Here is a 20,299-nt window from a genome sequence, read left to right as displayed (position 1 = left end):
CCGCTCCAAACCCCCCACCCCGTGTCCCTGAGCCGATCCCCGCAAGGTGAGGGCTGGGCAGGGGCGGGGAGGGTGCGCGGAGTTTGGCCGCCAGGCGGGGCGGACGTGGGTGTGGCGGCGGCGCTGGGTGGTCCCGGGGCGGGGGCGGGGGGGGGGGGGGGGAGGCGGTCACGCGGCGAAGGCCGGTGGGCCGCCCGGGAGGGCGCGGGGCGGGTGCGGGTCTGAGGGCTCGGCGTCTGCGCTCACGCTGCGGTCGGAGTCGGGACGCGTGAGTGTGTGCACCCTTCTCGCTGCGCGGAACGGACTCAAAGTCACACACCGCCAGGCATTGGCGGCGTGGCCGGCCGCCCAAGGGTGGACGCGGCTCCTCCAGCGGCGCCCTGGTCCGGCCTGAGCTCCCGCTGCTGCTGGCCGCTCCCAGCGCCCCTGACCCGGGCCCAGGAAGCTGAGGACTGGGGTCTCCCTGCCCCAGTGCCTGACCGGAATCCCCCACTTTGGGGATGGGGGACCACTGTCAAACTTGAGCGCCAGAGGCCCTCAGTCTGGCACCCGCCCCCATGTAAACACCATGTTGTCGGAGAGAAGTCCTGGGTGGCCTATATGACACAGGCAGGCGACAGCCAGGCACCGCCCGGCGTCCCGGCCCTGGTGAGCCAAGTGCCAAGAGAGGCAGCAGGGCTGGGCACAGCGGACCTGGGAGGTCAGGGAGTCGTGGGGAGGCCCAGCTGCTGGAGACATTTCAGCCACCAAGGCCCCTGGTAGGGAGGGTCCTGGGGTGGAGGAGACACGTTCTGCCCAGGGAGACTGGACTGCGCCTCTGAGCGCCCCAGGGGTCCCACCCGCCAGCAGCTGGGGCGGCCAGGTCCCACCTCTGACTCCCTCCCCGCGGAAGCCGGAGGCCGGACTGTAGCGTCTCCTCTGCACCATGTGAGGGCATCCATCCGGGGGTGCCCAGTGTTCCCCAAGGCTCTCCGTGATCCCGCCTCCTCACGCCCTCGGGTCCCACTGCTCAAGCACCGCAAGGCTGGCTCTCCTCTCCCACCCTTCAAAGTAGACAGCCCTCCTGCGGCCTCAGGGCAGTTATGGGCAGGGGCCTCTGGGCGCTGCTCCATCTCAGTGGATGGAAGGAAAATCTACCTTCATCTAGGACAGTGGTTCTCAACCTCCCTAATGCCGCGGCCCTTTAATACAGTTCCTCATGTTGTGGTGACCCCCAACCATAACATTATTTTCGTTGCTACTTCATCACTGTAATGTTGCTACTGTTATGAATCGTCATGTAAATATCTGATATGCAGGATGTATTTTCATTGTTACAAATTGAACATAATTAAAGCATAGTGATTAACCACAAATTATGTGTTTTCTGATGGTCTTAGGCGACCCCTGTGAAAGGGTCGTTCGACCGCCAAAGGGGTCGCGACCCACAGGTTGAGAACCACTGATCTAGGGGCCTTGGAGGAGGAGAGGGTGTGGGTTCCGTTTCTTATTATCACTCTCAGATCCAGGTCCCCCTGCCGTGGGGACCCCGCACTCTGTACCCCGGCTAGGCTGACTGAGCATACTGCCCCGGGCCGCCCCCCTAAACTCCTGACAGTTTCCCAGAACCGGTGCGGCGGCCTTCCCAGGGGCTGCCCCAGAAGTTTCACTGGGACGTGGAAAGCTAGTAGAAGAATTACTTATTTTTATCTCAGTCTTTTAAAAAAGATATATTTCTATTGATTTCAGAGAGGAAGGGAAAGGGAGAAAGAAATAGAAACATCAATGACGAGAGGGCATCATTGATCGGCTGCCTCCTGCATGCCCCACATTGGGGTCAAGCCCACGACACGGGCATGTGCCCTGACCAAGAATCGAACTGTGACCTCCTGGTTCATAGGTCAACGCTCAACCACTGAGCCACGCCAACAAGGCTATTTTTACCCCAATCTTTACAAGTTTTACGTGTGTCTGTGGTGCAGGACTGCCGGGGTCCAACCCCAGCAGGTCCAGGGGTTCCCAAAGGCGTAGACGGAGTCGGCAAAGAAGGAAGGACACGGAGACAGCGTTCAGTTGATCAGCAGCCTAGCCAGGATCTCCAGCCAAGTTCTGGTCTGGATCTCCAGCGAGGTTCTGCTTAGGCTCTCCAGCCAGGTTCTGTCCAGGTTCTCCAGCCAAGTTCAGTCACCAGGTTCTAGTCAGGTTCTCTTGCCATGTTCTATAGTCAGGTTCAGTCCAGGATCTTTTGCCATGTTCTCTCGCTAGGTTCTGTCTCTAGGTTCTGTTGCCAGTTTCTGTCCAGGATCTTTTGCCATGTTCTCTCCAGCGAAGTTCTTCTGTCTCTAGGTTCTGTCTTCTAAGTTCTGTCTTCTAAGTTCTGTCTTCTAAGTTCTGTGTCTTGCTGTTTTGTTACATCTGTATTTATACCAGTTGATTCAATCCTATCAATCTCTATTACAAAGGTTAGGGCATTTCTTATCTCCATTCCAGGGAGTAAAGATTATGTAGCTTAAGCATGATTGTTCATAAAGTGATTAATTACCCGCCTGGCACTTAGTTGAGGGGTTTTATTCCCTCCCTAACTTCAGGGGAAAATCCCTACCTGTGGAAACAACCTTTCTCAGAGAGGAGACCTTGGTTAAAACACATAGTGCCAAGAAGGTGAGCAAACATATTAAGAACAGTATGCCATATATGCCAGGTCCTTTGAAACAGCAAGGATGGACCGGCTCCCGGCACAGGACGTGTTTGCACAGTAGCACAGCATATAATCCATAAGCGGATGCATAGATCTATTTCGTGAGCGCACACTGACATCCTGCCTTTACTGAAGAAACGTTGGGGAGCACTGCCCGGAGGGAGGGTGGAACGGAACCACTTAGCCAGCCTTCACTCGCTGGCCTCCTGTCTTTCCGGCTTCATCTACTATTCCTCCCCTCTCCTCCTCCCCTGGTGCGTCCCCAGCGTCTCCTGTGACATCACTGCCCTGCGGCCACTTACCTTCCAGTTGCTGGAATGTCCGATTTCAGGCCCCTGGCAGGGCCTTCGGTCTGAGGCCCACCCTTCCTTCAGCCCAGCTCCTCTTTGAAGCTTCCTGGTGTGACAGCTCCCGGCGTGCCTAAGTCACTCTTTGATGGTGACTGTTGAACTTAGTGCATTGGTCTGGACTACACACCCCTGGAGGGCCAGGCCCACCATCTAGTTCGTGTATAGCCAGAATAGACTGAGGTCTATTTCCCTGGCACGGGAAGGAGGGGGGTGAAGGGGGCCGGGGAGGGGGCAGGGGAGGGGGCCGCGGGGCCCAGGGAGGGTAATCGTCTTCACAAGGTCAGGTCTGCTGACCCCAGTAATCAGCTTGAGCCTCCTAATCCATCACAGCAGGAGCGTAGGACGCACAGCAGTGGCCTGGGAGCCGGCAGGGGCCATCTTGGCCTCCTTGGCAGACTCCGCCTGGGCGGGGATGGGGCAGCCGAGCCATGTGCACCACGCTCCTTCTGCTCAGCACCTTGGCTATGCTCTGGCGCCGACGATTTGCCAACCGGGTCCAACCGTGAGAGACTGACTGGGCCATGGGCTGGGGTGGGGGGAGAAACTCCATGGCCCAGCTGGAAGGGGGCAGGGGCTGCCTGGACCTCCAGGGCAGCGGGGGGGCTCCAGGGGTTTGCAGGGACTCCCCGAGAGGCTCCCCCATCAGAGTAGGGGACTTGGAGCTCTTCAAAGACATTGGCTGCCACCACCTCCGGTCAGTCCCACAGCCCCAGATGGCCAGGCCCTCCGAGGAGCAGGAGAGGGGCCTGGGCTCCGGCCCACAGCTCTTCCCGCCTGCCCTTCCCTCCCACAGAGAGCCCAGCGAAGTAGACGGGGCAGACACCCAGTCCCCTGGCAGGTAAGGCAGAGAGCGTCTGGGGTGGGGGAGGGTGTTGCCAGGGAGGGTGTTGTCCTGTTCCCTGTCCCTGTCCCCGCTTGGGGAGGTACAGGGTGCGCTGGCTGTGTGCTGGCCCCCGGCCCCCTGGTGCCTGGTGGGCAGGCTCAATGCCTGTGTTCTTTCTCCAGCCTGCCCCCTGGGCCAGAGCTGCTCTGCTTTGCTTGTCCGGGAGGGGAGGTGGCCCCGTCCCTTCGTCCCTTTGGTAGGACGCTCAGGGGAATTGGAGAGAGGGATGAGGCCGTTCCGCTGGCTTCCCTGCCTTCCCTTCCCTCCCTCTCCGGCTTCCCGCCCAGCTTCTGCGGCTCCTGCGGCAGGATTCGCGGCCCGGTCCCCAATAGGAGGCACATGACATCATCAGCGCCGAGTGTCATTGGCTGCGCAGCCCCTGCCGGCAGGACGCTGTCTCCAGTGGCCAGAAAGTTAGCTCCGCCCCAGGCAGAAGTCTTGTGGCCGTTACAGGGGGTGAAGTTTAGGGAACTTCGGACTTTGCCTTCCCTGGGTAACCAGTGTCCTTTGATGAGAGGAGCTCCTATGCCCAACAAAACACAGAAAAACCCACAAATGTTTATTAAGAACATTCTAGTGTGGAGACCATCTGCAGAGTGCGTTCTCCCTGCAGAAGCGGTGCCGGCTTCTCTCCCTCCTCGAGGGGCAGAGGGGCAGAGGCCTGGGGCCCGTGGGCTCAGGGCCCCTGGAAGGTGTCTCCTCGGGCTCAGGTGGCTGTGACAGCAGCATGCCTGTCCGCACGCCCAGGCCCCTTTCTGGCTGAGGAACCTGCCTGCCGAGGGCCCCTTAGAGGTGGTGCAGACTGGGAGCCCCGAGGCCCTGTCTTCAAGTCCGATTCCCCAGGTTCCACATGTCAGGAGGCTCACTGCCACGTCCTGGGCATGTGTGCCCCCTCCTGGGCCTCCGGGCCAGCTGGGGTGGTCACAGCAGGGCCGGGTTCCGGCGATGGTGCGAGGGGCTGCCACATACGCAGTGCCCTCACCGGGCCTCACGCGCTTTAGTCTTGGTTTGATGTCCTCTTGCCTGCCAGCCGCGTTGTAACCCACCAGTAACTTCCTGGTGTCCCAACCACGTTCTCTGTGAATGTGGCCTCGTGGCAGCACAGCCCAGAGTTGTAGGAGGGTCAAAGGGGAAGTTCCTGTAAAATATGCCTGGCTCCAGGCGCGGTCGGTGCTGGGTAAATGGCGGCTGTGCTGCCCCCAAAACCCTAGACCAGTGATGGCGAACCTATGACATTTTTTTGGTTGACTTTTCTTTGTTAAATGGCATTTAAATATCAAAAATATAAATCTTTGTTTTACTATGGTTGCAAATATCAAAAAATTTCTCTATGTGACACAGCACCAGAGTTAAGTTAGGGTTTTTCAAAATGCTGACACGCCGAGCTCAAAAGGTTCGCCATCCCTGGCCTGGACCCTCCCTCCAGTCCCACCTGGCTCCAGGCATTGTTGGGGCAGCTGTGTTCTCCAGTGTGTGGCGCCGTCTTTGCCTTACAGCCACTCAGCCTCCAAAGCAACATCGGAGGAAAGATCTTCCCCAGGGGGACCGTCTCCTCTCCCGGGAGAGAGCAGGACCGCGCCATAGAAATGACTGGAGAAATGAGCGTGACGGCCCATTGGCCACTCTGCTCTGCTGAGAAGGCCCTGCTCAGCCCGCCACTCCCGGGTGAGGACAGGCTCCTGGCTCCCGGCGGCCCGCACGTGCAGCGAGCTCTGGAGTCCGGGCCTGGGAAGGGATGGGGGCGCCAGCTGCTGCCGGTGGTCTGATTGGCGCTGTGGGCTGATGCCGCTGCAGCTGCTGTCCGGTGGCGTCACTGTATTCTCTCCCCAACACAGATGAAAGAGAGTTAAAAAAATGGTGGGGTGATTCACCAGGCATGGGGCGTGAGGAAGAGGAAGGCCGGAAACGGGGGAAGGTCACCCCTGCACCCCGACTCCCATGCTGTTCTGTTTAGGGAGAAGCCTGTGGAGTAAGCCCTCACCTGGGCAGGGGCAGCTCAGCCCCAGGAGTGGGATCAGCTGGCCGAGCAGGTAGGCGGGGCGGGGAGCCCTGGAAGGCGGAGGGCAGGGGGCGGGGCTGGGCACAAGGAGGAAGGATGTGCAGGGCCTGGCCATGTGGGCCCGAGTGGTCATGGGCAGGGGGTGCGAGGGGGCGGGTGCCCTCCTTCCGTCAGCTTCTACCATGAACCTGTGTGTTCGCTGCCGGTGGCAGTGTTAGTTTGAAAAGCACCACATGTATCATCTCTCTTTTTTTTTTTAATATTTTTTTATTGATTTCAGAGAGGAAGGGAGAGTGATAGAAACATTAATGATGAGAGAGAATCATGGATCAGCTGTCTCCTGCACGCCCCCCATTGGGGATGGAGCCCGCAATTCGGGCATGTGCCCTAACTGGGAATCGAACCATGACCTGGCTCATAGGTCGACGCTCAACCACTGAGCCACACTGGCCAGGCCATCACGTGGATCTCGACAGCCTTTTCCAGGCTTGGGGGTGCAGCAGTGCCATGCTGCGGGCCTCTAGGGGAGAGGGCTGCCCCGCCTTGGTGTGGGAGAGGTGGCGATCCGGTTGGGTGTCTGCCAGGTCAGGCCCTGGAGTGACCCTCCCCCAGGAGGATGCTGTGGGGGAAGCAGCTGCAGGGGGGGAGGGGGAGCATGAGAAAAGGCAGCAACTGAGAAGGTAGCCCCCTCCCTCTCAGCCCTGGACCCCCATCCTCACTGCTCCCCAGGCCCTGGCTGTGCAGGTCCAGAGGCCGGGCCTGGCTGGGGCAGGCGGGAGGGGCAGAGGTGCTCATTGCTGTAGGATGGACTCCCTTCCTCTGAGCTCCTGGGCACCTCACCTCGGAGGCAGGCCCAGAGGGAGGACTCAGTGGGCCCACGGGGTGGACTGCGCAGCCCTGGCTGGGGCAGGAACGGGGGGAGTGGGAGACTAGGGCCTCCCATTTCTTCTCCGCTCCAGTCCTTGCAGGAACCCAGAGACTGGCCCTGTATCACCCACATCTTAGGAATGAGAACACAGAGAGGCTCACGGACTTGCCCAGCACCACCCAGCTGGTATGTGGGGGACCCTGGGCTCCCATGGAGGCTGCATGGGCCTCCCTGGAAGCGCTGAGAGTTCACAGCTGCTGGGGGGAGGCGGGTGTCCCAGCCTGGCCGCCTCTCTGGCTCAGGAGCTCCATGGTAACCCTCAGCCGTGGCCCAGGGCTGTGCGGTGGCTCTCACTCCCTGTGGCGTTCGCCTCTCCTGGTCCCCAGAGCTCACCCTGCCACTGGCTGCGCTGCTGAAATGGTCAGTAAGATAGCCAGTTGGCTTGTGACGTGCGAGCCCGCAGCTAGCCACAAGCAGCCCCAGCCCGGCCCTGTGTTTTCTGGGTGTGTGGACATGCGTGTGCGTGTTCCAAGTGGGCAGTAGCGTGTGGGGAGGGGAAAGCATGACACTTGTTTTTGTCAGCCGGCTGACTGCTCAGTGACGGGAGCCGCCTGGGCCCCCAGCTGCTCTGCCATTTCTCTCCTCACAAGCCTGCCTGATCCTGAGCAGAGATAAAAGCAGATTTCCGCCTCTGCTCCCTGGGATCCAGGCGCAGACCCTGCAGGCAGCTGCTCCCGACCAGCTCTTGCAGCCGTTCATCTTCCATCTTCCCCGGCCGCCTCCCCCCCCACCCGCATGCCTCTCTCCCCATCCAGCAGCTGGGCCCACCCAGCGCGGGTGCCCCGCCGGCCCTGCCCCTGCCACTGCCCGTCAGGAAACGGGAGATGGAGGGGTTCTAGGACAGCAGCACCTGGCATCTGAAGGGGAGGAAGGGAAGGGGAGCCCGAGGGGACCACGCTGAAGCCCTGGGGGAGGGGCTGCTGGGCCGTCGGAGCCTCCAAAGTAGGGCAGGTGGAGGCCAGGCAGGAGTCACCCCAGGGCAGGCGCTCTGTGCTGGGACCATGTCAGAGCCCGGCTGCCCACTTGACAGGGGCCGTGGGTTCGAGCCACCTGTCTCAGCGCCTGTCAGCCTGTCTTTCTCCCGGGAGGCAGGGCCTTCCTGGTGACAGGGCTCTCAGGCTGCGGGCCAGAGGGCACTGTGCCCAGACTGTCTGCTCCCTGATCATCTTCACATCCTCTCTCTAATCCGCGTGCCATGTCCCTGTCACTCCATCTCGCCTCTGCTCTCTGCCATTTCCGAGTTGCCTGTCTCCTTCCACTGGGCTGAGGAATTGGCAGGCCAAGGTCAGCGAGCTGTGCCGGGCTGGCTCCCAGCCCAGACACACAGCCCGTGACACCCCTTTGCAGCGTTCAGAGCAGCTCAGGAGATGGTGGCTCCTCCAGGGACCCGCTTCGGATTGGGGGAGGGACGGAGGAAGGGGCTGGGGGTGGTGGGGGCCCTGGCAGCAGAGTGGGGGTGGGGGGAGGCCATGTGGACCGGGAGGGAGGGAGGGAGCAGGTTGTTTACGCTCCCCCCACACCGGCCCACGCTCCCTCTCATTCCTGGGCCCTCCCAGCGGGCTGTCTGCACAATCTGCCCGGAAAGCGGCTGCCCTGGGCCTAGGACTCCTCTGCAGAAGGTGCCAGGCCCCGACTCCCCTTTCTTGGCCCACTGTCTACCGTCCCAGGGGTGGGTGTGGAGCCCATGGCCCCGCCGGAGGCCATGTCCCCAGCCTGAGTCCTCCTCCCCGCCCACTTCCTGGAAGAGCCACTGCTTGGAAGCGGGAGCAGGAAAGTCCAGGGCTTGGGAGACACCGTCACCGTCACCGGAGGGAGGGGTCGAGGGCAGCGGGGAGCCGGCCGGCCGAGGGGAGGGCGGGTCACTCCTGGTCCAGCCGGAGGAGCGGAGGAGCGGTTGTGCGGGCTCCATAGGAGTGAAGCGCTCACACTGTTCCCCACGTGAGTTGTGTGCCTGTTTGTGCGCTGTCAGTTACTGAGCAACTCGTAGTCTCAGAACAATCCTAGGCTCCCCACAGCCAGTCCCGCCCTGACCCCCCTCCTGCCCGGTCTTTACACACACACACACACACACACACACACACACACACACACACGATAGCTGGGCTGGGGGGAAGGTTTCTGACACAAATTAGAGGACAGCGGAGGGAGCAACTGCTGGGTGGGGGCCTAGGAAGCCCAGCAGCCAGGAAGGCTGGAGGAGAGCAGCGGGAGCCTCTGAGCCCAGACCCTGTCCCCACCTCCAGGGGGGCCGTGGCCTGGACACCTCCCGGCAACCGGCTCTGCTTCCAGCAATGAATCCGGGGAGGACAGGAGGTGGCTGCCCTGTTGTTTTCCGTCCTCCATGTGAAGGCTGGTCTCTGTTGCTAACCTCTGCTGGCGGAGCCAGTGGCAGGGAAGGCTGCTCCCGGCTGCCCGAGATTCAGATGTTCAGATGCATTCGTAGCAGCGGAGCCAGTGCCCGGAGGGAGGTGCCCAGGCCACGACCCCAGGGCGGTGCTGCTGGCGGTGCTCCGGTGGCTGGGACTCCGGGCGGCTGTGGTCTCCCCTGGAGACTGGAACACGACCGGAGAGCTGAGAAGGTGGTGGCGGGTGCAGGGCAGGTGCCGCCGCCGCTGTCCTGTCAACCTCGGGTGCAGATGCCACCTCGGGGAGTACCTGCCCATCCCAAACGTGTGCTCGTGTGGAAGTGGGCAGGATGGTCCTGGAGGAGGGTATGTAGCAGAGGCGCTGGCCCAAGATGAGGTGGGCACGGCCTACCTGCGGCCGCTCGATGGCATGAGGGCAGGGTACCCGCTGGCCCGCAGGCTCCCGGGGCCTCTCTGCTGGGGCCTCAGGCAGAAGCCCGAGACCTTCAGCTGGAGGAAAGTCATACTTCTTCGGGGGCCTCGAAAGGAGAATGGCCGAGCGGCTTACACTGTGGTTCACATTCACGTAATGATAACGGTGCCACTAATATTAATAACGGCTGACGTGTCTCACACACTGACGTGCTGGGCACTGTGCCGAGGGCTCTCTCTGAGCCTCGTCTGGTTTATGAGCAGGAGCCGCTGTCTTCCCACTGACCCAACAAGGAAAGGGCGGCGCACAGAGTCCGCTCCAGGGCACGCACAGCCCGGGTGAAGCCAGGACCTGCACCGGGCACCCTGATGCCAAAGCTTGTGCAGCTGTGAGGACACAAGGACCCGAGTGTAGAGCCGGGCGTGACCTGTCGACCAGGGCACGGCGATGACGCCTTTGCAGGTGGGCTGGCGGCGCTGGCCAGGGCTCTTCCCATGGCGCTCTCCCCAGGAGCTTGTCATTCAAGGGCAGACCAGGCTCGGCCACGAAGGACTAGCCCTCGCCTGCCAGTGAGGGGGCGAGGGAGCTGCCTCTCCCGGCTCTGTCCTCAGGGATGACAGTGAGGTCACCACTCGGCCACCCTGCTGCCCCCCTCAGGAGGGGGAGGGGCTTGAGGAGAAAGGGTTTGTTCTGGACTCTGCAGGGGGAGGGCAGAGCGTGGGGACCGAGGAGGCAGCTTCGAGAGGGACCCGCAAACCTGAGCTGGAGACAAGTCCCGGTGCCCAGTGACTGCGACCCTCTCAGTGGGACACACACGCCCCCTGGTGGGGACACAGCGGGAGGGCGGCTGAGAGCATTTTAAGATTTGCTGAGGGACTAGCACCCATGAGCCTGGGTAGGAATGGTCAGTCCCGTCTCTATGTGCACACGCGCGCATGTGCACACACACACACACACACACACACACTTACTGCCACAGGCAGGAGCCAGCTGACCTAAGCGTTAAAAAGAAAGATTTCCTCTATTCCACTGGGCACTGACTTAGCCAGCGTATCAGGAGCCTCCGGTGTACATTGTGGGGCGTGTGCTGGGCGCTGGGCGTGACCCGGTGATGCAGGAGGCAGTGCCTGCCCTCCGGTTAGTACAGGGGCAAGGTCCCCACAGAGGAGGCCCCGTGCTGCCTGCTCCGCAGTGGCTGGTCATGTGACCCTGCCTGCTCTGGACCGCCATGTCCCCATCCCAGGAGCATGTGTGGAGTCCGGGTGGGCCGTGCTGGGACGTCAGGACTAACGACCCTCCTCGGGGAAACCCTGTCCAGTGAGATGAAGGGAGGGTGGCCCTCTGGGGCCCACAGAGCCTCCCAATCCACAGAGACACCGTGGGCCGCCCCGGGAGGCGCTGACAGACTCGCCTACTCGACGCGCGTTCCGGAGTGCCCGTGTGCCAGCTCCTGTGGGTACACGATGAATTCAGACATCCTGGCACAGACCAGCAGAATACTGGGCGGAATGTAAGAAACGCGCTGTCAACCACAGGCAGCAGCCAGGACGGGGACCCCAGGACGCCTCAGCGCCTGCCCCAGACAGCCACGCAGCCACGGGCCTCGCCAAGGGGGAGACGGGCTCAGAGCTCGGACGGCGTGGCGTTCCCAAGGACGTGCACACAGATCAGTGGGTCCCAATGCAGAAGCCACGAAGGCGACTCAACAGAGAAAGGGAAGTCCCCCCCACAGACGACAGGAAGCAGTAGCCATAAGAGGAAAAATGGATTCACTGGACTCGGTCAAAATTCTTGGACAGACTGGGAGAAAATATCCGCCAAGCAAACAGCCGAGGAAGGACCTGTCTCCAACATAGAGAGAAACTTACAATTTAATATAAATAAGACAGCCCATCAAAAGGGGGAGGGTTTTAATCGACGTGTCCCACAAAAAGTGTACATATGGCCAATCAGCACAGAGAGATGTTTGGCATGAAAAGTCATCAGAGAAATGCAAATCAAAATCTCCAGGTATGACTAAGTTTAGCCACCAAAATGGTTAAAATTAAAGACTGGCCATACTAGGTGTTGGCGAGGGAGTGGGACAACTGTTACATCTGCTTGGGAAGCAAACCAGCTTAGCAGTTTCCTGTGAAGTTATCCATGAGGAATGAAAATTCATGTTCACACAAGGATTTATGCAAAACTGTTCACAGCAGCTTTCTTAATAATAGCTCCAAGCTGGAAGCAACCCAGATACGCATCAACAAGTGAGCAGATAAAGACTGTGGTATGTTCACATAATGGAATAATAGTCAGCAATAGAAAGGAAATGAACTACTGATGGAATAATAGTCAGCAATAGAAAGGAAATGAACTACTGATGTAAGCCACAACGTGGATAATTGAGAGAAGCCAGACATAAAAGAATACCCACTGTATGAGTCCATTTGTAGGAAATTCTAGAACAGGCCAAACTAATCCATAGTGACAGAAAGCAGACCAGTGGTTGCCTGGATACGGAGACTGGCTGCAAAAATGGTAGGAAGGTGCTCTTTGCAGTGACGACATGTCCTAAATTGTGACTGGGGTCGTGGTTGCGTGGGTGTATACGTGTATTGGATTATTGAACTGTACATTTTACATGGATGCAACGGTATGTAATAAAGATGACTTAAAGAATTAAAAAGAAGCAACACGAGAATGAAGACCTGATCCTTGTCTTGCTCATGGTCTAGTGGAAAAGTCAGACTGGGAAACAAATAATCATAAAAGAGTGAATATTTAGCCGAACCGGTTTGGCTCAGTGGATAGAGCGTCAGCCTGCGGACTCAAGGGTCCCAGGTTCGATTCCGGTCGAGGGCATGTACCTTGGTTGCGGGCACATCCCCAGTGGGGGGCGTGCAGGAGGCAGCTAATCGATGTTTCTCTCTCATCGATGTTTCTAACTCTCTATCCCTCTCCCTTCTTCTCTGTAAAAAATCAATAAAATATATTTTAAAAAAAAGAGTGGATATTTAAAGAAGTATGTTCAGCCCTAGCTGGTTTGGCTCAGTGGATGGAGTGTCGGCCTGTAGACGGAGGCGTCCCGGGTTTGATTCTGGTCAAGGGCAAATGCTCGGATTGCGGGCTTGAACCCCAGTAGGGAGCCTGCAGGAGGCAGCCGATCGATGCTTCTGTCTCATCACTGATGTTTTTATCTTTTTCTCCCTCCCTCTCCCTTCCTCTCTGAGATCAATAAAACTATTTTAAAAAAGAAGCGCGTTCAAATAACAGGAGCTCTGTTTCTTGCCCGATTCCCACGTGCCAGGCCCGTGCTAGGTGCGTCCCCAGCACAACCCTGAAGAGTCTGCTCAGCTTGTGAGACGGAGGAAGAACAGCTGTCGGAATGTCAACTAGCAGTGCCTGCCGTGCCACCGTCCCCGATGTGAGCAGCCAGCGGCTCGGGATGTACCTCCCCTCCTTCACGTTCTTAATAACAGAATGAAAGACCCCGCTCCAGGTTAAGAAGCGAACATATGCCAAAGACTCCGCAGTCTATTCCTGGGGGTTTCGGACACCGTGTCTTAGACCCGGCCAGTGAAGGGAACTCGGTGAGCTGTGCACGTGACCACAGCGGGCACCCTGACGAGGCTTCTCCTCTGCACTCAGAGAGGCCTCCTGCCCTGTCACTAAACTGTGCAGCTCTTTCCATGTCAGTAAATACAGACCTTTACTAAGCAGAGTGATAGCTAGGTAGCAATTCCACCAGATGTAAGACTCCCACTTCTAGACCTCACCAGCAACCGAGTGCAATGAATTCCCAGCAACATGAACACCTGGTCTCAACCGCTCTGAGCCCTTGCTTGCATTCGGATGCATTCTTCTTCTTCTTCTTCTTCTTCTTTTAAAATATATTTGTATTGATTTCAGAGAGGAAGGGAGAGGGAGGTAGAAACATCAGTGATGAGAATCACTGATCTGCTGCCCCCTACTGGGGATTGATTGGCAACCCAGGCATGTGCCCTGACCGGGAATGGAACTGTGATCTCTTGGTTCATCATGAGGCCCAACCACTGAGCAACACCGGCCTGGCCGAGTTTCCTCTTTAAGTCTGAAATGACAGGGGCTTAGTTTGCAGGGAGTGAGGGCCCATTCTTCCTCCCAGTATGATACAAAGCAATGTCTTCAAGGGTAAGACAGAGAAATGTCAACAACCAATTTCACAAGATAGAAGTTATTGCTGCGTTAATGATTATTTGTTCAGTACATACTGGGCGCAAAGGCAGCGGAATATCAAGTAGGCACAGTGAGGAAATTAAAAAAGAAATGATCATTAAAAAAGACTTCTCCCGCCTCCAAGGGCTCGTAATCAAATTAAGGGAGTAAACGTAAACAGATGCAAAAACTTGAAAACAAGCACCTGCGACCTATGACCGGACGGACGACTTATCCTGCATTACGGTGCAGGGAATAATCCAGACGAAATACCGCCGAGGGCACAGCTGAAGAGCTGGGAGGATGCGGGTCGAGCAATGAGAAAGGGCTCCCTGGTCTTGCACATTTAACCTGATTTCCAGGTCCGCGTGGACGCTGGCCCTGGCACTTGTTGTTTTGCCCTATTGTTGTTTCAAAAATGAGGCCAGAGCAGCTGCCTGAAAAATAACATTCAGAAGTACCAGCGGGTGTTACATTATTCTCGGTTCTTTTTCAAAATGTAATTATTTTTCCTTCTCAATACTGGCAGCGGGACCCATGGCACCGGCTTCGGGGGGGTAATTCAGAGCAGCCCGGCCCCTGGCTCTCGGGCGCCCCCTGCCGCCCGGGCCTCGCCGCGCTCGCCCCAACATGAAAAGCAGCTGAGCGGGGCGGGGCACAGTTCTCCGCGATCCTTCCCGCCCCTTCACTAAAGCAACCAACCACGCCCGGTGGCCCCTCCCCGCCCCGACTGAAATCCACGGGGCGATTTAGATGAGATCCAGCCGTGCCTCCGTTTCCTCACGGGTCCCTCTCGTGGGGCCCCCTCGAACTTTCTGCGTCCACCACCACCCCCAGCCCTCCCAGCCTCGGTAGCCAAAGCGACGGTCCATCTTCCTTTTCAAACGGCGGGAACTTCACAGATCAGACCTCCCACCCCGGGCCCTCTACTGCCTCTGGTGGTGGCCACCGTCTTACCCCCGGCTCCGGGGTCGCGCCGAAAATGCGGCCACCCCCAGCGGCTGTTGTTTTGGACTACGTTTCCCATGAGCCCTTTCTCAACGTCGCGAGAGTCCCAGCGAGACCGCCGAGAAGACTTGCGCGCAGGCGCGGCCCCGCCCTCTCCCCGAGGCCGGCCGCGTGGCTGGAAGTCATGGCTCCTTCTCTCCGGGCCCGGGTCGGCGAGCAGCCTCGGGCCTCAGGCCTTTGGCAAGGGTAAGGCTGCGGAAGCGGGAACACGGGGTCTTCTTTGGGCGGGAGCACACGTGGCCTCCCTTTTTCAGGGGCGAAATGGTGACGCCAAACCTGACAGGCTGGTTGGGAGGATTAGCTAAGACGTTGGATGAGAGCCCTGACCGGTTTGGCTCAGTGGCTAGAGCGGCGGCCTGCGGACTGGAGAGTCCGGGTTCGATTCCGGTCAAGGGCATGTACCTTGGTTGCGGGCACATTCCCAGTGGGGGTTGGGGGTGGGGTTGGGGTGCAGGAGGCAGCTGGTCGATGTTTCTCATCGATGTTTCTATCTCTCTATCCCTCTACTTTACTCTCTGTAAAAAAAAAAAAAAAAAAAAAAATAATATATTTATTAAAAATTTTTTTAAAAAGATGTTGGATGAGAAAACGCTTTCCAAACGGCGCGAGGTTTTACGGTTGAAGGGAGAGAGCTCAAGCCCGCCTTTGAGGGAAGGGCCCCTCCGCGCAGCCCCCTGTGGGCTGAGCTTGCAGCCACGGCCGGCCCTGAGGGGGTCCCGGGTCCGCCCGAGGCGCCGGCAGTGGCAGGTGTTAATTCAGGTCGCGAGCGTTCACGTCTGGACGCCTGACTTCCGCCTCAAGTGCCCGGAGAGCCGCCCCAACCAGTTTCTAGAGAATTCTGCATTTAGCCATCGACGGGACTGGAGGCTTTGGAAAGCCGCGTTTCTACAAAGAACCTTACACGGTCATTTTTTTCCTTCCCCGCAGGCCTGCCTGTAGCATCTGCGGAGACGGAAGCGGACCTGCAGGTTGAAGCTTAAAAGGACTGGAATGAATGGAGCCCCGAAATGAGTAAGAATGGCGGGGTGCGGGCAGGATCTGGGAGGGCACCAGGAATGAGAAAGCCGAGATGGTGGGGAGGCCCGTCACATACAGCCGTCTAATACTGCAGAGTAAGGTCCATTCTGTGCGCACATGCTGGCATACATCTAGCCTCCGGAAGTGAGGGGTCTGTGCCCGCGTGATGTGGGGGCCGCCAGGTGTCGCTGTTTGAAACTTAGTGGAAACCATTGCATGGCGGGGCGGGGTGAAGGGAGCCTTGGAAAGGGGAGTCGGCTGGCTGGGGTTTAGAAGTGTGGGTGACCGCCCGAGCTGAGGATGATTTAAAGTTATCCCTGTCGGAAAGGGCTTCCTCTGTGAGGAGTTCTGACCTGCCGAGGCTCAGCTGGGTAAACGCCAGTCTTGAGAATAAATGCCTGACCATTGTTTCTAGTAGAGTGAGACGTGTTACCCTGTTTCTCCTTCCGGCTAAAGGTGTTGGCTGTGGGCTTTGAGAAAAGTCACGTGAGAACCATCATCTTCAGATGTTGAGTGTAAGGATCTTCATGATGGAGGTTTCTGTAAACGGTAAGGTTTTTAGCTCTTTCACTGACTTGTGTAGGTCACGACCTCTTTTAAGCTTTGGTCGCTAGATCTGGGAGATGTGTGGGTCTTTCCGGGTTGTCACTGCCCACCTAAGGGAAGTAAGTAAGGAACTCTTTGCTAGGCTCCTCGCCAAGCAGTCTCACGCACAGTATTTGTTACAACTGTTGTGAGAATTAGGTTAGACCAGTGGTTCTCAGCTGGGGGCAGGCGGTGTGGCTGGGATCCGGTGGGGGCTGCTCAGTGTTCTGCAAAGCACAAGTCAGCGCCCGCACAAAAGCACCGTCCACCCAGAATGTCAGTAGAGCTGAGATTGTAACCTGCATCAGACCAGCTTGAGTGATTTGAGCTCTAGCCTCGGCCGGTACCACATAACCACACAGCCTTGTTCATTCATTGGCAAAGCAGGGTCAGTGCTTCCCAGACCTGTCTGTGTGACAGAACCACCTGCGAAGTGTTACAATATACACATTCCTGGACCCCACCTCCAGCCCTGGGTGAGTGGGCCCAAGAATCACGAGTGTCAGTGGGAGCAGGCACGGAGGACTGGATGATCAGATCTACTTTTAGCCCGGATTTTTGTTACAGCGGAGATTATAGGACTGGCTATGTTTTAACCAGCTCTCGGGGCAGATCCATAATCCTCTGTCTTAAACAGAAAGCCACATGCTTGCTCTGCACAGAGAGGAGTGAGAAAGAAACAGCTTCTTGGCCTCAGGCACTGTTTGTGGTGCCTAAAGGAGTAATCTGCACTTAACTGACACGGGAAAGACACTAGACCAGGGGTCCTCAAACTACGGCCCGCAGGCCACATGCAAATACAGATATTGTATTTGTTCCCGTTTTTTTTTTTACTTCAAAATAAGGTATGTGCAGTGTGCATAGGAATTTGTTCATAGTTTTTTTTTTTTAAAAACTATAGTCCGGCCCTCCAACGGTCTGAGGGACAGTGAACTGGCCCCCTGTTTAAAAAGTTTGAGGACCCCTGATCTAGACTGTATACCCCCCAGGCTCAGCTGTAAGACACGTGGTGCTGAGGGAGACCCTGCCTTTCAAAGGGCAGGAACTGCCCTGGCCAGTCTGGCTCGTTGGATAGTGTTGGCTCTCAGACCAAATGGTCTCGGGTTCGATTCCTGGTCAAGGGCACGTACCTTTGTTGAAGGCTCGATCTCTGGCCCTGCATGCAAGGAGGCAACCACTCAACCTGTCTTTCTCACCTCGATATTTTTCTCTCTCCCACGCCCCCCCCCCCCCTTAAAATCAATGGAAGAATGTTCTCAGGGGAGGATTATCAAAAATAAAAGGTCATGAACTGTCGATGTGTCAGGTCTGGACACTGGGTACATCTAGCACTAGATATGGTCAGGTTTTGCCCTTGAGGGAAAGTACCTTCTAATCCAGTAGATTTGGTTGAATGAGCGTTCTCAGAAGGAGTAAAGCAGAGTTTGGTGAGAAAAATAGTTGCATGTGCTGTGGGCTGGCAGATTGGTGGGAGCCGAGTCCATGATGATGTAAAGTTATCCCTGTCTGAAGGCAAAGAGGCCTTCAGTGTGGAATTTGGATGTCTGAGACTCCGTTTCCCAAGTTTCTTATAGATAATTAGGCCTGGTTGGAAAGTGAGTTTCTTGAGTCGGTTTTTCTTTGCAATTTCTCGCCAGGGGCGGTCCGGCCTTGGTTTCGGACCCGCGACGGACCCTCCAGGAGAAACCTCTACGCAGCAGTAAGTAGCCCTGGGCCTGGAGTGGGGTTTTTCTCATGGACGAAACGACTTTCCGCACAGGCCTGGTGGGGTGGTCGTTTTGCTTCCCTGCCCGGGACTTGGGGTTCTGCTAAGTGGCGAGGAGACTAACACAGGTTGTTTCTTTGTTAGACGCCTGCAGTGCGAGGCACAGAACTGAGCTGCTTTGCCCGAAGCAAGTGAAACAGTCCTCCCGTTGTAAGTTTCCTGTTTCCGTCTTACCTGCCTTTGTCCCTAAGAAGCCCCCAAGCCTATGATGGTTCGTTATCCCTGTCTGAACCTCTCACTGAGGGAGAGCAGTCTGTTCTGAGGCTGACGGGTGGCTGGGCCCTGTGCTCTTACAAGTTCGGGTTTTATAAGGGATCACATTGAATGGACTCAAAGGAAACTGGATACGTATCCCATGGGGCCCCAGGCCAGCGCCTCAGCTCTCTGCAGCTTGAAGGCCAATGGCGTGGCTGCCGTCACGCTTTAGGCCCCTGGATTAATGTCTCTGAGGGACGGGCTATGTGAGAGATGTTAGAACTGGGCAGTGGCCAGGATTTGGCTTAGACTCTTGCTGGGGAACGAGAGTGCTCGCCCAGCATCTTTCAAGAAGACGGAGGGAGTCTGTCTGCAGCTGTGCAGGGAGAGTCCTGGGGCCACTGGCCTCTCGCCTTTGCCCCGGGTCCTGCCCTAACTTCTATCACGTGTCCCAGGTGCTTAGCACCAGGTCTAAGGTTGGCGCAGATCGCGCCGGAAAGGCATGGCTGGCATGTGGGCAGGAAGGGATCAGTGGCTGTGGACGTGGCTTAGTGCCAGCTTGAAGTGGCACCGCTTGAAAGTGGGGTGTGTTTGGGCTCTTTATATTCAAGGCCACATGTGTGTTTGGTCACCATGGAAGCTATATTTGGGGTGAGGTTTGGTGAACCTGAAAACTGGCCCCAGCAGCTTACAGCCCAACAAACTGGAAGGGCGCGCTGCTAAGCGGGGAAATCTGCACAAGTTTTACATAAGGAGCAGGTGATGCAAGTGTCCCCGGTGCTTGGTGGCTGGTCTTGACTGGCCACTTCCCAAACACTGCCGCCCCCTCCCCCCTCCAACACGGTCTCCTGAAAACAAGCTGCCCATCATCTGGGGCCTCACCGGCCGCATGGAACTACCTGATGGCACCCATCGTGCCTTCACGCACAGAGGCGTTCTGGGTTTGAACAAGCACCTCTGTGGCTGCCTTTTCTCTAACTTGGTGGATTCTTTAAAGTTAGCCTTCGGTTTGAGTCAGTCTGTTGGCTGTTGTGTCAAATGATTCTCTGGTTTTACAGGTGACCTCCCCGTTGTGCCGGCCGGATCCGCGCAGCCTCTGTTGCTCATGTTAGTGCCTGTGAAGTGTTTCTCCCAGAGGAGAATCATTTCAGAGCTCTGTGGACTTCATCTTCAAAAATAGACAGATAATTCGAGAGAAAATGAGTTTATCCCAGGAAATTAGTGAAATTGGGGTATAACTAAGAACACTGGGAAGCCGCACCGTGGGGGTCGATATTTGTTACTCGTGTATTGGCGGGACTGCGGTGACGGTGGATGGGGGGTAATTAACGTGTACTGAGTGTGCTCTTGGGGGAAGCAGAGGCTCCGCCTAGGAAAACATTTCTCAGTGCGGACTTCTTACGGCAGTGTGTCTTGGGCTTAACTTTTGAAGCACAAATAAACATTTTCAAATGACGGGCATTGTGGGTTTCAGATGGAGACCCACGCAACAACAGTATATTGTGACTCAGTAACATTCCTTGGTAAATGAGTTTCACAGAATAATAGTTGGGTTTAACGGTAACCAGGATGCAATCAGATGTGTTGGGGTGTTTGTAAGTTTCCTACTAAGTTGATTTTATGCCCCTTTAATGGGTGGCCATGGGCCAGGTCCTGGGCCCTGGGGGAGGGGTCGTTGCCACCTGGGGAAGGCTGCCTACCAGCCAGCCGTGCGGAGACCACCCCCGCCCCCCGCACAGTGCGGGCATCAGACTGTCCTGGAAGCTGCCTGGTTGCTGGGTTGGGGGGGCGGGATCCCAGGGCTTAAGGGCTGGGCGGTATTAGCTTGGCTTCCAGTAGGAGCCTGTATAATGCCTAAGTGAAACTGCCTATCAATTAAGTTCAAATTGTGGCACCATGATGTCCAATACAGAGTAAGGGGGTTCATTGCAGGATGCC

General features: G+C 57.3%; 1 long non-coding RNA gene and 2 other non-coding genes across 3 annotated transcripts; all 3 read left to right on the top strand.

The window, feature by feature from the left end:
• The first annotated feature begins 14,838 nt into the window (after positions 1-14,838).
• Positions 14,839-19,816, top strand: LOC118671257. Its single transcript, XR_004972699.1, has 6 exons — positions 14,839-14,985; positions 15,727-15,810; positions 16,273-16,365; positions 18,039-18,100; positions 18,251-18,316; positions 19,420-19,816. It is a non-coding gene; the product is annotated as an uncharacterized LOC118671257 (long non-coding RNA).
• On the top strand, positions 16,106-16,183 carry LOC118672537. The gene has a single exon (XR_004973102.1). It is a non-coding gene; the product is annotated as a small nucleolar RNA R38 (small nucleolar RNA).
• Positions 17,876-17,956, top strand: LOC118672538. Its single transcript, XR_004973103.1, has one exon. It is a non-coding gene; the product is annotated as a small nucleolar RNA R38 (small nucleolar RNA).
• Positions 19,817-20,299: the final 483 nt, after the last annotated feature.

This window comes from Myotis myotis, unplaced genomic scaffold, assembly GCF_014108235.1.
Source record: "Myotis myotis isolate mMyoMyo1 unplaced genomic scaffold, mMyoMyo1.p scaffold_m19_p_17, whole genome shotgun sequence".
NCBI classification, from domain to species: domain Eukaryota; kingdom Metazoa; phylum Chordata; class Mammalia; order Chiroptera; family Vespertilionidae; genus Myotis; species Myotis myotis.
This window is presented reverse-complemented; position numbering and strand designations above follow the sequence as displayed.